Here is a 14,651-nt window from a genome sequence, read left to right on the forward strand (position 1 = left end):
CTTCTCCACTAGCAGGGCTTTGTTCATAAAAGCAGGCAGGCTTCTGAGGGTGCTGATGGAATCCAAGAACTTGAGTTTCTTGGCCTCGTCCTACGCCCGCAGAGATTAGACACAAACAGGAAGGTTAGCGTGGAAAGGAGCTGCCAGTGGGAGAGATGTCAGAAAGCTTCCCCCCAGTGCTGCTCAGGCTTTGATATGCCAAATGGCAGAAGGCCATTCATCCGGCAACAGGAGTGACTATCTGGGAGGGCAGGGCAGCTCTGTATGAAACCGACCAGAGAGGAGCAGATCTCACGGGGTAGGTGTCCAGAGAGGAACTACAACATGGCAGCTAAGCAGCCAGACAGTGTTAGCAGGGGCTTGACAGAGTGGGAGGAACATCTGGGTGGGATACCCTGACACCCCAATATTCACCACTGTCATGTCATTAGGATATGTTTTGTACAAAGTACATATTGTAAGGTATTGTAAAAGTCTTTATCTGCTAGACATTAATGTCTCATTGGATTGTATGTCCTATCGCTGTATGTGCAGTTATGAAGTTCAGCTATGTATGTGTTCCTGAAACACGTTGTGAGGTTCAAAACAACCTTTCAGGTACAACAGTAAAATGCCAAACAATGGCTTCTTGAGGAAATGCACACAAACAGCATAGAAACCTCTTCGAGATAACGCTACACAGTGGGAACTGTTGGACCCAGGTCGCAGCAAAAGAGTTTTCCAGCAGGTGGGAAGAGGAGATAAAAGGGGAACAATGACATCGGGGGGACCTCACGCTCCCTGCAATAAGACACCTGGAAACACCTGAGGGACAAAGATTGAACTATGAGAAGTGATGGTCTCAGGCTGGAGAGAGATTCCTAACCTGTGTAAGAAAACCTGGGAAATCCAAGCTGCACAGCAAAGAATCTTAAGAATCTGCCAGCCTGAGAATTTGCTAGTGTAGATCCTATCTATCTAGTGTGGAAAGCTTAGTTTGTATGTTGTGTTTATTTACTAAGGTAATCTGCCTTGTTCTGTTTGCTATCTCTTAGAACCACTTAAAATCTACCTCTTGTAGTTAAGAATCTTATTTCTTGTTTATACCATAACCCAGTTTGTACAATTAGTAACTGGGGGGAGGGGCAAAGAGTTGGGCATGCCTCTCTCCACATCAAGGGAGGAGTCAAATTTCATAAAACCTTTGGGTCTGTACTCCAAAGGAGGTGGGCACCAGAGTACTGGGACAAGCCCCTTCAGCTGAGTCTTCCCAGAGCTGATCTCAGGGTCTGTGTCTTTCTGGAGCTGGGAATGGCCCTGCCTGAGTGTATGGCTGAAAGTGGCTTGTGAGCTGAGCCCAGGGCCGCCCAGAGGATTCGGGGGGCTGGGGCAAAGCAATTTCAGGAGCCCCTTCCATAAAAAAAAATAGTTGCAATACTATAGTATCATGTATTTGGAAATGTAAAAAATAACCAGTGAAATACATTCAAAAATTAATTTTTAATAATTTGAAAATACACCTCTACCTCGATATAACGCTGTCTTGTGGAGCCAAAAAGTCTTACCGCATTATAGGTGAAACCGTATTATATCGAACTTGCTTTGATCCACTGGAGTGCGTAGCCCCACCCCGCAGAGCACTGCTTTACCGCTACATCCGAATTCGTGTTATATTGGGTAGTGTTCTATCGCGGCAGAGGTATACACCAAAGACATGATATTAAAACATTCAATGCTTTAATGTGTGTGTCATAACTATAAAGGGAAGGGAACTGCCCTCCTGTGTACAATACTCTAAAATCCCTCCTTGGCAGAGACACTAAAATCCTTTTACCTGTAAAGGGTTAAGAAGCTCAGGTAACCTGGCTGACACCTGACCCAAAGGACCAATAAGGAGACAAGATACTTTCAAATCTTGGGGGCGGGGAGGAGGCTTTTGTTTGTGCCCTTTGTTTTGGTGGTGTTCGCTCTTTGGACTAAGAGGGACCGGACATCAATCCATGTTCTCCAAATCTTTCTGAACAAGTCTCTCATATTTCAAACTTGTAAGTAACAGCCAGGCAAGGCGTGTTAGGTTTAACTTTGTTTTCTCAACTTGTAAATGTTCCTTTTGCTAAGAGGATGTACCTCTGTTTGCTGTAATTTTGAACCTAAGGCTAGAGGGGGTTCCTCTGGGCTCTATGAATCTGATTACCCTGTAAAGTTATTTTCCATCCTGATTTTACAGAGATGAGTTTTACCTTTCTTTCTTTAATTAAAAGCCTTCTTTTAAGAACCTGATTGATTTTTCCTTGTTTTAAGATCCAAGGGATTGACTTGGATCGGTGTTCACCAGGGACTTGGTAAAGAAGTTTCTCAAGACTATCTAGGGAAGGGAGTTAGTATTTAGGAGTGGTGGCAGCAAAACCAGATCTAAGCTGGTAGTTAAGCTTAGAGGTGTTCATGCAGGTCCCCACATCTGTACCCTAAAGTTCAGAGTGGGGAAGGAACCTTGACAGTATATATACATTTGCAATTACATAATGGGCTGTCGCTGGGGGATGGTGATGGTTGGTGCCAATGGGCCGGCGCTGCCTGGGGGTGGCGCTGCTGTTGCCCAGGGCTGGGTGGGGAGCTGGGCTCAGGGTTGGGGGGGCCTGTCAGGAGGGTGTCCAGCTCAGAGGGGCTTACCATGCTGCTTACTCCCACCTCCCCACTCTCCCATAGCCTCAGAGCGTGCCGCATCCAGGAGCTTTCCTGGCCCCTGGACAGCACTGCAGCAGCCTGGCTCCATCGGGACCTGAGCTCACAGCCCCGCGCCCTTACCGTGTGGCTCTGAGCAGGAGGTGCTCAGGCCATGCCTCCTTACCACGCAGCTCTGAGTGGGAGGAGCTCAGCCCCGCCCCCTTACCATGTGGCTCTGAGCGGGAGGTGCTCAGGCCCCGCCCCCTTACCATGCAGCTCAAGCAGGAGGTGCTCAGGCCCCGCCCCCTTACCACGCAGCTCTGAGCAGGAGGTGCTCAGGCCCCGCCCCCTTACCATGCAGCTCAAGCGGGAGGTGCTCAGGCCCCGCCCCCTTACCATGCAGCTCAAGCAGGAGGTGCTCAGGCCATGCCTCCTTACCATGCAGCTCTGCGGGAGGCGCTCTGGCCCCTCCCCCTTACCACGTGGCTCCAAGTGGGAGGAGCTCAGGCCCCGCCCAAGCCACGCTGCTTTAGCTCTGTCCAGGGCCACTCCTGGAGGCGGTGCGCTGAGGCGCCGGGGGATGGGGGCAGGCGGAGGGAGCCTCCGGCATTCTCGTGGGGGCCTCTGCGTGGCCGGGGCCTGGTGCAATTGCCCCACTTTTCCCCTCTGGGTGGCCCTGCCCAAGCCCAGGAAGACAAGGTAAAGGGGGCCCAGGCTGGCAGAACAGGCGGGCTCAGTGGTATCCCGATACATCAGGTGGCACCTCAAAGGGGCTGGAAATTGAAAGTAGACAAATTCAAACTGGAAATGTACGTTTTTAACTGAGAAAGTAATAGACCATTGGAACAACTGAGTAAGTGGCATGGTGGGTGACCTTTTGTAACTCAAAGCAGGACATTTTTAAGATGCTTTAGTTTAAACAGGAATTATTCGGGGGCTGGTCTCTGGCCTGTGTTCTACAGGAGGTCACAGTGGTCCCATCTGGCCTTAGAATCCATGCGTCTCCCGGAGAAGGGCGGATGGTGCATGTGGACAGGGCACTAGCTGACAGGTCAGAGGAGGGCTCTTAGTACCTGTTCATTGCTCGTTAGAAAGGCGTTGATGTAGTCCAGGGCCTCTTTCTCCTCCCAGTCTAGCCTCCTCAAGCAGGCGTTACAATAGACTGGTGAATCTGATCAAAGACAGAGCGGTGGTAATACCTGGGTCTGCCAAGCTGCAGGCTGGGTGACAGAGATCTTAGAGAAAACCCTTACCCCTCACTCCCGCCCCAGCAGGGGAGCAGCCCCGATGCACAGCAGGGTCTGGCACAGCGATTCCTGGATTCCCCACCTCTTTGCTGCCCAGCCCAGCAAAGATCCAGTCAGAGCCCTGGTTCCCAACAGCCACCCCACTTCCCCGCCCAGCATGCAGGCTCAGTCTGGGGATTTGGGAGCGCCACATCTGGAAGGAGGGATGATGTCAGGCCATGAGTGGTGTCCCAACTCTCCAGGCCATTGCTGGAGGGGGCAGAGGGACTGGCAGTGAATTGGTCTGGTCCTCGTGTAGGAGAGGGAACAGTTGCCCAGTCTGTGTGAGAGATGGGGACCCAGAGCCTGCCCGTTCTGCTTATTCTGACTGCCTCTCCTGCCACCAACAGCCAGTCAGAGCCATCGGGTGTAACCTGGGCAGGCACTGGGCTCCCATCGTCAACACTCCCCCCCAAATGCCCTGTGCTGGGACATGCAACAAAGGAGCCAGCAGATGGGGCTGCAACACCAGGGGGCATCTTATGCTCTGGCCGGTGCCCTGCAATCCTAGGCTTTAACAACCCACCCTGCACCAAGTAGCCCCTTCGACGGGTGGAAAATATCTTCCAACCCTGCAGCGTGACAGATCAGGGTGGGCGATTCAGTCAGTCTCCACCCCATGCTTCAGCTGCCGTTTCTAATGCCCCAATCAGCTCTAGAGGCTGCAGCTGCTGCCAGCAGGAGGGGCCATTCCCCCCTGCCGGGGTTTTCCTGTCTCTCCATCTCATGGCAGCCCAGAGCAGTACAAGGTCTATGGACCTTCTCCCCCCAGTGACACCCTAGTCCTGCCACCCAACCCCCAGAGGGGCCAAGCCCCACCGCAATGCAGGGCCATGGCCCCGGCCATTTCTGCAGCCCCCTCCGCCCACCCAGGAGGCGCCCACTCACCGGCACGGAAGGGCTGAGGCACACACAGCTCCTGCTTCCGCTGTGGGCTCTTTCGCCAACTCTTCCGTTGGGGAGGTTCCGTCTCCTCCCAGGCACGGATGGGCTTTGAGGGGGCCTTGGGGACTTCTCAGCCATCCTGCAAGAAGCCAGGACAAGGCATTGCTTGTGAGTGACGAGAGGCGACTGCCCCGTTCAGCATCAGGGCCAGCCCAATTATTTCTGTTCCACCAGCGCCTACAGATGCCAGCTGAGATCAGGGCCCTGTTGCACCAGGTGCTGCAGACAATCCCTGGGCCACAGGGCTCAGACTCTAACTAGCCAAGGCAGCCAGCAGGGAAACAAGTGAAGGGATGTGCTCAAAGTCACCCAGCCAGTCAGCAGGACAGGCAGGATTAGAACCCAGGTCTCCTTATGCCCAGCCAGCACCCCATCCCGCAGGCCAAACGGCCTCCCTGGGTCACTCCCACCTCTCCTTCTGCTGGTTCACAAGCTGCTCAGCAGACAGGCTGGATCCAGCCACTCAGGATTCTTCCTGCCCAGGGAAATTACCCTAATCCCTTCCCCCAGGAATATTGGGGCCATGGCAGTTCCCAGGTGGGCGAGGCCAGGGGGGTGGGGCAGCTGGGGCGGGCTCGTGAGCAGCAGGAGTTGCTCACACCCCTCCCCCCCGTGAAAGGGCAGGAGCAGAAGGTGGGAGAGCAGCAGAGAGGCTGGTACCTTCTCTTCCAACGTGCCCAACCTCAATTGCATTTATCCTGACCACCCCCTGCAGGGCAGGGCCTGGCTGCTACCCCCCACTGAACAGACAGGGAACTGTGGCACAGAGGGAATAAGGGACTTGCCCAAGGCTACGCAGACTATCTCTGGCAGAGCTGGGAAATGGCCATGGGTCTCCTGGGTCCCAGGCTGGCACCTTCTCTTCCAACCTCTTGCCCCCTTTGTCCCTGGTTCAGTGTGAGCTGAGAGAGCTCTCTGGGGCACAGGAGCTGGCTTGTGCCCAGATGGAACAACGTTGCCTATTGCACAGATCTCACTTTTCCCAAACATTGAAAATGCTGCTAAAACCATCCCAGGGCCCGCCAGGATCCCTGCAGCTGGTCATTGCAAAGTTGTGAACTGTTCCCTGGCCTCCCAGAGTGGGGCAGTGGGAGAGGGTGGGGCTGGCCCAAGGCCCTGCTGGATGGCGGCTCATGTGTATGGGGTCCCAGTGCTACAAAGCTGTGTGCCAGGGGCCACGCTTTCTGGGGGTTTCACGGCTCATCTCTCCAAGGCCTGGGTGGCAGCAGCCGCTGGAAAGCATCCCAGGCCTGATTCCCCCCATGATGGGTCTCCTAAATGGCCCCTGCTCTGGGGGGCTCTATTCTCACTCAATGTCTCCTGCTGACTCTCCAGCAGCTGCACGGCAGGTGTCCTAATGCAGCCCTAGCCCTGTCCAGAGCTCAGGGGCACTGTCCTGGCATCGGACTGTCTTGGTAAATAGAACAATGGCTCCTGGCAACCTGAGAATGCCTGTTCCCCTGGCATCCTCAGTGCCATTCCCTATGGAAGTGATGGGGTCAGCAAAGGTGATGGAGGTGGTCAGGCCTAGCTCGCTAATGACATTCCAGGTGCAGGGGGCGAGGTGCAGAGCCAGGGAGGAGATTGGGGAGGCAGGAGTGGGACATTGTGATGTGGCGCGGGCGGAACTAGCTCCCACAGCTGAATGCTCCGCAACACTGGCGGATTCAGATCAAACCTAGATCAGGCTCCAAATTCACAGCTGGCCCTCCTCTGATCCAGAGCGGCTGAGACTCCAGCGCTCTGTGGAAGAGACCAACAAACACCAGATCGTGTGGTGGGCTTCCGTCTGAGACTATCTCGTGGTTGGAAGGGAGATGCCAAGTGCCGGCATATCCACCACTCACGCCGCAGCTGCCTGGGAATGAGCCAGGATCAGAGCATCGGATAGCGCGCAAAGCCCAGATCAGCACCCCAGGCCTGCGAGGACCCGCACCGTCTGGGGTGGTTGATTTCACCAGAGAGGAGCTTCCCACAGACTCTCCAGCTCCTCACCTCTCATGCTTCTTCCCATTTGCCTTTCTTCACTGCCACATGGACCAAGTTGGCCACCAGCTGCCTCCCTGTCTGGACACTTACCTGGCCCCATCATGGCAGTGGCTGAGCAGAGGTGGCCAATAGAAGATTCTCCTACCTGGAGTCAGGGGTGGGCAAAAGCTGGTGTGTATATGGTCCACCCACTTTCTGCTGCCGGTGGCAGAGCTGAAACGGCTGGCGCTGCGTTCCTCAGCAGCTCGTGCCGGCGCTCGCTCTGCCCGAGCCCAGCCGGGCTGTGAGGGGGTGAGGCTGTGCCAGCCAGCAGGGGCATGTCACAATGGGCAGGCAAGTCACAAGCCAGCCAGTGTGTGACTCCCCAGCCATGGGATGCCCCAGCCCAGACTGGTTCTGGCCTCGCAGGGTTTAAGAGCCTGTCCTTCCCCACCGGGGTCATGAGAGGGACCTTCCACTCCCCACAGTCACAGACATTCGGCTGGAAGGGACTGCTGGACTTGTCTAGTCCCAGCTCCTGCAGACCCCAGGCCAGAGCCCCTCCCTGCGTCCATGCAGCTGAAGCCAGGAGGTTGCCGGATGGATCCCTGAGTGGAAGAATCACTTCCATCCCGGCTCCTCCTCCTCGTGACAGTACAGAACGGGGGTTCCCGAACTCTCTCCTCCTCCAGCTCCCAGCCCATGCTTTAAGAGCAGCCCCCGCCCCCCGCCCAACTGAGTCTCAGGCCTTGCTAGCCACTCCGTGCCACAGCAGCCCCAGGAGATGATTGTTGCGGGGGTCTCAGCCCAGGGAAGGCAGTGACTCCTAGAAGCAGGGAAAGCAGCAGCACCATAGCTCAGGGAAGTCTGGCAATGCCAGTGGCTGGCTGGGGTCTGACAGCCCAGGCACCCAGAGCAGATTGTCAAAGGCCAAAACCCTCTCACCACCGGCTCTGTAGCTCCCCTTGCTTTTGGTCTGTCTTAGGCACCATCCTGGCCCTCATCCCCATGGCATCAGAGCACTGCCCAACCTCGATTGCATTTAATCTAACCACCCCCTGCAGGGCAGGGCCTGGCTGCTACCCCCCACTGAACAGACAGGGAACTGTGGCACAGAGGGAATAAGGGACTTGCCCGAGGCCACGCAGAGTATCTGTGTCAGAGCTGGGAAATGACCATGGGTCTCCTGGGTCTCAGACTGTTGCCTTTGTCAGGCAGGAGCAAGTTCCTGGCCCTGGAGTGATGTTGAGCAGACTGAGCTGCTGCTGTGAGACTGATATAGCTGCTCTGGGAGTCACAAGGCCAGTTCCTGGCTTGTGGATTGGCTGGAGCCCAGCACAGGAGGGACTCAGCCCCTTACAAATGGCTCCCAGGGCGCTTGGCTCCCGGCCCCGCTGGGTACTGACATGCCAGGTGCAGAGGGTGAGGTGCAGCGCCAGGGAGGAGATTGGGGAGGCAGGCGCACTGAGGTGGGGCTGAGCGGGCAGGTGCTGAGGAGCTGCAGCTGGCTGGCCAGCAGAGAGGAGGAGCAGCAGCTCGGCTCTGGAGGGCCCAGCTGCAGTTCCACACTGGGCGCTGCCAGAGCCTGGCAGGTGGCTGGCTGAAGTGGCACGCTGTGCTTTGGTGTGGGCAGGAGCTAGCTCCCCACATCTGAACGCTCCGCAGCACCGGCGGATTCAGATCCAAACCCGGATCTGGCTCCACCACAGCTGGCCCTCCCCAATCTGGAGTGGCTGAGACTCCAGCGCTCTGTGGAAGAGGCCAACAAATGGCAGCTCCTGGGGTGGGCTTACCCCCCGCCACAAGGCAATCTCGTGCTGGGAAGGGAGATGCCCAGAGCTGGCAGCTCCACCACTCACATTCCCAGCTTCCTGGGAATGAGCCAGGATTAGAGCCCTGGGTAGCGCGCGAAGCCCGGATCAGCACCCTCAGGCCTGCGAAGGACCCACACTGTCTGGGGGTTGTTGATTTCACAAGAGAGGGGCTTCCACAGACTCTCCAACTCTCTCACTGTGACAAAGTGGGACTGTTCTTAATGTTTCCTGAATACTGTAGGGGTGCCTCAGTTTCCCTCTGCATTTCTTAAGTCTCTAGGTGGTGGGATAAAGGCCAGTGTGCATAAATGGCTGACACTGTTTCCGGGCAGCTAATGGCCGGGCCCTTCCTCTGCAAGGGGATGCTAAAGGTGTTGGAGAACAAAGAGATCAGGTGACCTCCTGGCCCGGGAAAGAGACAAAGGCCAGAGAGCAGGGGCTGGAGAGTTTCCGTTTGGAGCTGGCTGGGGATGAGGAGTGAAGTGCAGACGTGGGTGTCTGGCTCACTGCCCCCCAAAATGGACCCGGCTAAGGGGTCCTGTTCTCTGGACCTACAAGCTCTGTTTTAGACCGTGTTCCTGTCATCTAATAAACCTCTATTTTACTGGCTGGCTAAGAGTCCCATCTGACTGCGAAGTGGGGGTGCAGGACCCTCTGGCTTCTCTAGGACCCTGCCTGGGCAGACTTGCTGTGGGAAGCACAAGGAGGGGCAGAGGATGCTGAATGCTCCAAGGTCAGACCCAGGAAGCTGGAAGCCCTGTGAGCTTCTGGCCCAGAAGAGCCTGCTCACAGAGAGGAGACTTCACCAGACTCCTGACTGGCTTCATAGGGAGCAGCTCCAGAGTATTGCCCAGGGACTCCATGACACACACCTCTTATACTTCTTCCCATTTGCCTTTCATCACCCCCACATGGCCCAAGTTGGCCACCAGCTACCCCCCTGTCTGGACCCTTACCTGGCCCCATCATAGCAGCGGCTGGGCATGCGGGTGTTGTTGAATTTAGTGTCTCAACCCCCCCATGGAGCAGGGACTTGCTCTCCCTAGTTTGCTCAGGCCCAGAGTGTCAAGGACTCATCTGATCTCACTCAGAGCTGGGAACTGAACACATCTCTCCTGAGTCCCAGCCCAATGCCTCATCTACCAGCCTGTGCCGCCTTCCATGCCTTGCCACCAGCCCCGCTAAACCCTCCTCCTTGTCTCCGTCCCCTCTGGGCTTGACTGGTGCGACCCCTTCTGTTTAGCCGCCCCAGACTCCCTCCTGTGCACATGCCGCTGCCCACTTCCTCACTGGCACCGGGCTAGACAGCCAGCACCAGGGCACTTGGCAGCCAGGCGCTCGCAGAAGGCTCGGTGTGGCTGGCGATGCAATGGAAAAGCAGAGGTGGGCAATAGAAGATTCTCCTACCTGGAGTCAGGAGTGGGCAAAAGCCGGTGTGTATATGGTCCACCCACTTTCTGCTGCCGGTGGCAGAGCTGAAACGGCTGGCTCAGCGTTCCTCAGCAGCACGTGCAAGCACTTGCTCTGTCAGAGCCAAGCCTGGCAATGAGGGGATGAGGCTGTGCCAGCCAGCAGGGGGCATGTCACAATGGGCAGGTGAGTCACAAGCCAGCCAGTGTGTGACTCCCCAGCCATGGGATGCCCCAGCCCAGACTGGTTCTGGCCTCGCAGGGTTTAAGAGCCAGTCCTTCCCCACCGGGGTCATGGGAGGGACCTGTGACGGGTTGGATCACAGAACCCCCCCGGGAGCTGCCACCTGATGTGCCAAGACTACCTCTGCTCCTGTTTTCCCTGCCAGCTCAGGACTCCAGCACCCTGTCTTGCTAAGCCAGACACTCCCGTCTGCTCCAACAAAGACCCAGGGTCTGAATTACTTGCCCCAAAGCTGCAGGTTTACCTGAAAATAGCTCACAGAAGTGTGTTTGTCTTTAGCACTCAGATGCCCAACTCCCAATGGCGTCTAAACCCAAATAAATCCGTTTTACCTTGTATAAAGCTTATGCAGGGTAAACTCATAAATTGTTCACCCTCTATAACACTGATAGAGAGAGATGCGCAGTTCTTTGCTCCCCCAGGTATTAATACATACTCTGAGTTAATTAATAAGTAAAAAGTGATTTTATTAAACACAGAAAGTAGGATTTAAGTGGTTCCAAGTAGTAACAGACAGAACAAAGTAAGTCACCAAGCAAAATAAAATAAAATGCGCAAATCTATGTCTAATCAAACACTGAATACTGATAAGATCCTCACCAGTTCCGGAAGGCTCCCTTTTACAGACTAATCTCCTTTTAACCTGGGTCCAGCAATCACTCACACCCCTTTGTTGCAGTTTCCTCCAAATATCCTGGGGGTGGGGAGGCTCTCTCTTTAGCCAGATGAAGACAAAATGGAGGGTTCTCCCAGGGGTTTAAATAGACTTTCTCTTGTGGGTGGAGATCCCCCTCCTCACTCCTATGGAAAGTCCAGCTCCAAGATGGAGTCCTGGAGTCACCTGGGCAAGTCACATGTCCATGCATGACTCACAGTCTTTACAGGTAGAAGCCATTGTCCACATGATATCTTGTATGTCTCCAGGAAGACTTCTTATGGGGACTGGAGCATTCCAAGATGCATTGTTCCCCAAGTGCTTCCTGATCGGGTACTTAACCTTGCGAATTCCTTCCTAAAGAAGCTGACCAAATGCCAAACAAAGCTTACTTAGAAATCAAGCAAGTATACAGCCAATATTCTTAACCTCAAGTACAAAATGGTAGATGTGTCCAAATAGGATGACTAGATATAGTAGACCATAACCTTTACAGAGATATGTTACATGGCACAGGCAGCACAAAACATATTCCAGCTATGTCCTATTTTCATAAAGACTTATGGGAGGTACCGTCACAGGACCTTCCGCTCCCCACAGTCACAGACGTTAGGCCAGAAGGGACCACTGGGCTCATCTAGTCCCAGCTCGTGCAGACCCCAGGCCAGAGCCCCTCCTCGTATCTATGCAGCTGGAGCCAGGGGGTTCCCCAGATCCCCGAGTGGGAGCATCAGTTCCATCCTGGCTCCTCCTCCTTGTGACAGCGCAGAATGGGGGTTCTTGAACTCTCCCTACCCCCAGCTCCCATTCCCAGCTCACGCGGGCGGCTCTTTGCACCTGCCCAAGCTGCCGGGTGCCTTGGCCATGGGATGTAAAACGGCCCCATCTCTGCTTCCCCTTCCACCACGGCAACAACACACAAGCTGCTTTAAGAGCAGCCTCCTGTGCCTCCCCACCAGCTGAGTCTCAGGCCTTGCTAGCTGCTCAGTGCCTCGGCAGTCCCAGGAGATGATTGCTGCAGGGGTCTTGTGTGACATTATGAGTCTGATCTAATATCTCACTGAAGAAAAACAGGGCCAGAAAGAGTTAATTAACTCGCAGACTAACCTGACCCAGGGCTGAATTTTAGAAACTGGTTAGGAAGATGTGTAAATGAATAGAGCTTTGAAATGCAGGTCTGCATTGTTAGAGGTAGAAGGGTAGGTGTTTGCTCAGGTCTTATGTGATGTAAGCAAACAAGACTTGTTTATTGCTATGGCTTTAATTTAAAGATCAAAAAAGGAATATTAACATTTAGGAAGATGCTTGAGTGAAATAGTATTATTTTCTATGTGTCTCTTTGAAGGTTGTGGTAACCCGTATCTGAACTATTTAATGGCTAAATTACCCTGTGTTAATTGCCAGGATGTTTGGGAGAAGGAGCATTAGGCCTATTGTTTTCTCAAGCCAAAAGGCTGCTGGAAATGTATAAGAACCCTAGGACATGATCCTACTTCATCTCAGATCTGCTTTGGGTTTCAAGAGGGGGAAACCTTAAGCCATAAGGATTGAGATCCCCAGTCACTGACTGGAGTCACCCTGAATATGGACATTGGACCATAAACTATGGACTATTTCTAAAAGGACTTTTGGCAACTACAAGCTCACCTCTACTATGTATCTGAACCTCAAGAACTGAATTCAAGTCTGTATGTATATTGGTCTTTTAACCAACACTCTCTCGCTTTTCTTTTGTAATAAATTTTAGCTTAGTTAATAAGAATTGGCTATAGCGTGTATTTTAGGTAAGATCTAGTTAATTGGACCTGGGTATGTGGCTGATCCTTTGAGATTGGAAGAACCTTTTATTTTATATGATGAGATAAGATTTTCAGTAATCATCATCATAGCTGGCGTGTGTGTCTGGATGGAGGCTTGAGGTTGGGCACTTTAAGGGAACTGCAGTGTTTGAACTTCTGAGTAACCAGTGAGGTACTGTAGAAGCTGTTCTGTGCTGGCTTGGTAAATCTAAGTATTGGAATAACCACCAGCTTCTGGGGTTTGTCTGCCCCATTCTGTTTGCAGTTCACCCTAATTGAGTGACCTCAGCTGGCTCCCACGGGCAGCACTGTCACATCTTGGCCCAGGGGGAGGCAGTGACTCCTAGAAGCAGGGAGAGCAGCAGCACCATAGATCAGGGAGGTCTGGCAATGCCAGTGGCTGGCTGGGATCTGACAGCCCAGGCACCCAGAGCAGTCTCTGGCCAGGGGCTGCAAAGGGGAGGGATCCAGGGAGCACGGGTCAGCCATGCCCCACCAGTGCCAGCTGCCACAACCATCCTGGTGGGCCATGGCTGGGCCCCAGGTTACAGCAGCCGTGTGGCTGCTCTCTCACCCTCGGGGAGCCCACTGCGCCCAGGGTCAGGGGGCATCAAGGTGGCACAGACTCACGTTTGCCCCCAGCCCCTTCCATTTCTGCCCCGACTGTCTGTCAGCCAGTGACAAGGATCAGGGCCTAGGACCCTGGGAAACGCCCCCGGAGCGGCAGGCGGCTGTGGGGTGTCAGTTCAGTTCCATCAGGGTTCGGGATTTACCACTCCTCTCCGGCGTCCATGGGGGTCTCCTGCCACCCCCAAGGGACCCAGCCAGACTCTGGGCCTCCTTCTGGCGCAGTGTTTGGGGCTGTCAGGCGACCCCTTTAGTGGCAGAGGCTCTGATGCCCGTAGGTTCCTGTTGAATGGGAGCACCCTAGCAGTCAGTGGCTGTTACAGGCTAGCCGGGTAAAAGGTTACACAAGGTGTTTCTTCAAGTCGTTTCTCTCTCAACAGAAAATTGACTTTAAAGGTTGTCAGAATAAATCCCATCTGCAATAGAATTAACTGACGTCTAGAGCAGGTCTGCAGTCTCAGTCTCACCTAGTCCCTCACCCCAACCTTTGGAGCGAGGTGTTACTTCAGAATTCTTTAGTCCAAAGGGGGTAAATTACACCAAATAAACTTGTCCCAGAGTAGCCATCATTCCCCGTATTGCTAACAGAAAGAAAAACAAGGTGACATTCAGTATTACAATATCCTTCAGGTTATCACATAATTAATCTCCCATTCTTTAATTAAGAATTAACTTCATGTTTAATTTCATTTTCCTTAGTAACAAGAACATAAACAAAGATGAACAAATCCTGTATGTTAATGTGAAAGTAGAATGAATTATATTGTAAAAATAAGAATGGATTAAAGAAATGTTGTATGTACCTTTGAGCAGAAATAAGAAATGTTGAAATACAGGTGCCAGGAAAAGAAACATTAGGCATAAACAATGGTGCTAATGGCGAAACATTAACAGAAGATCGGTAATAGTTAGTAAGGAAATAAGATCTGCATGCCTAGCCCAGCAGGGCTGGCTCCAGAGCCCAGTGCTCCAAGCACGCGCTTGGGCGGCATTTTACCAGGAGGGCGGCAGGCGGCTCCGGCGGACCTTCCGCAGTCATGCCTGCGGGAGGTCCACCGGAGCCCCGGGAGCAGTGGACCTCCCGCAGGCATGACTGCGGAGGGTCAGCTGGTCCCGCGGCTCGTGTGGCACGTCTGCAGGAGGTCCCCCGGAGCCGTGGGACTGGAGACCACCAGAGCGACCGGGGCGGCGGAATTCGTAGAGCCGCCCCTGTAGCCCAGGTAAATGTATCTGATTCTGCTTCCTTTGTTATCTTGTTAAG

The sequence above is a fragment of the Mauremys reevesii genome, unplaced genomic scaffold (genome assembly GCF_016161935.1).
Source record: "Mauremys reevesii isolate NIE-2019 unplaced genomic scaffold, ASM1616193v1 Contig127, whole genome shotgun sequence".
Taxonomy (NCBI): domain Eukaryota; kingdom Metazoa; phylum Chordata; order Testudines; family Geoemydidae; genus Mauremys; species Mauremys reevesii.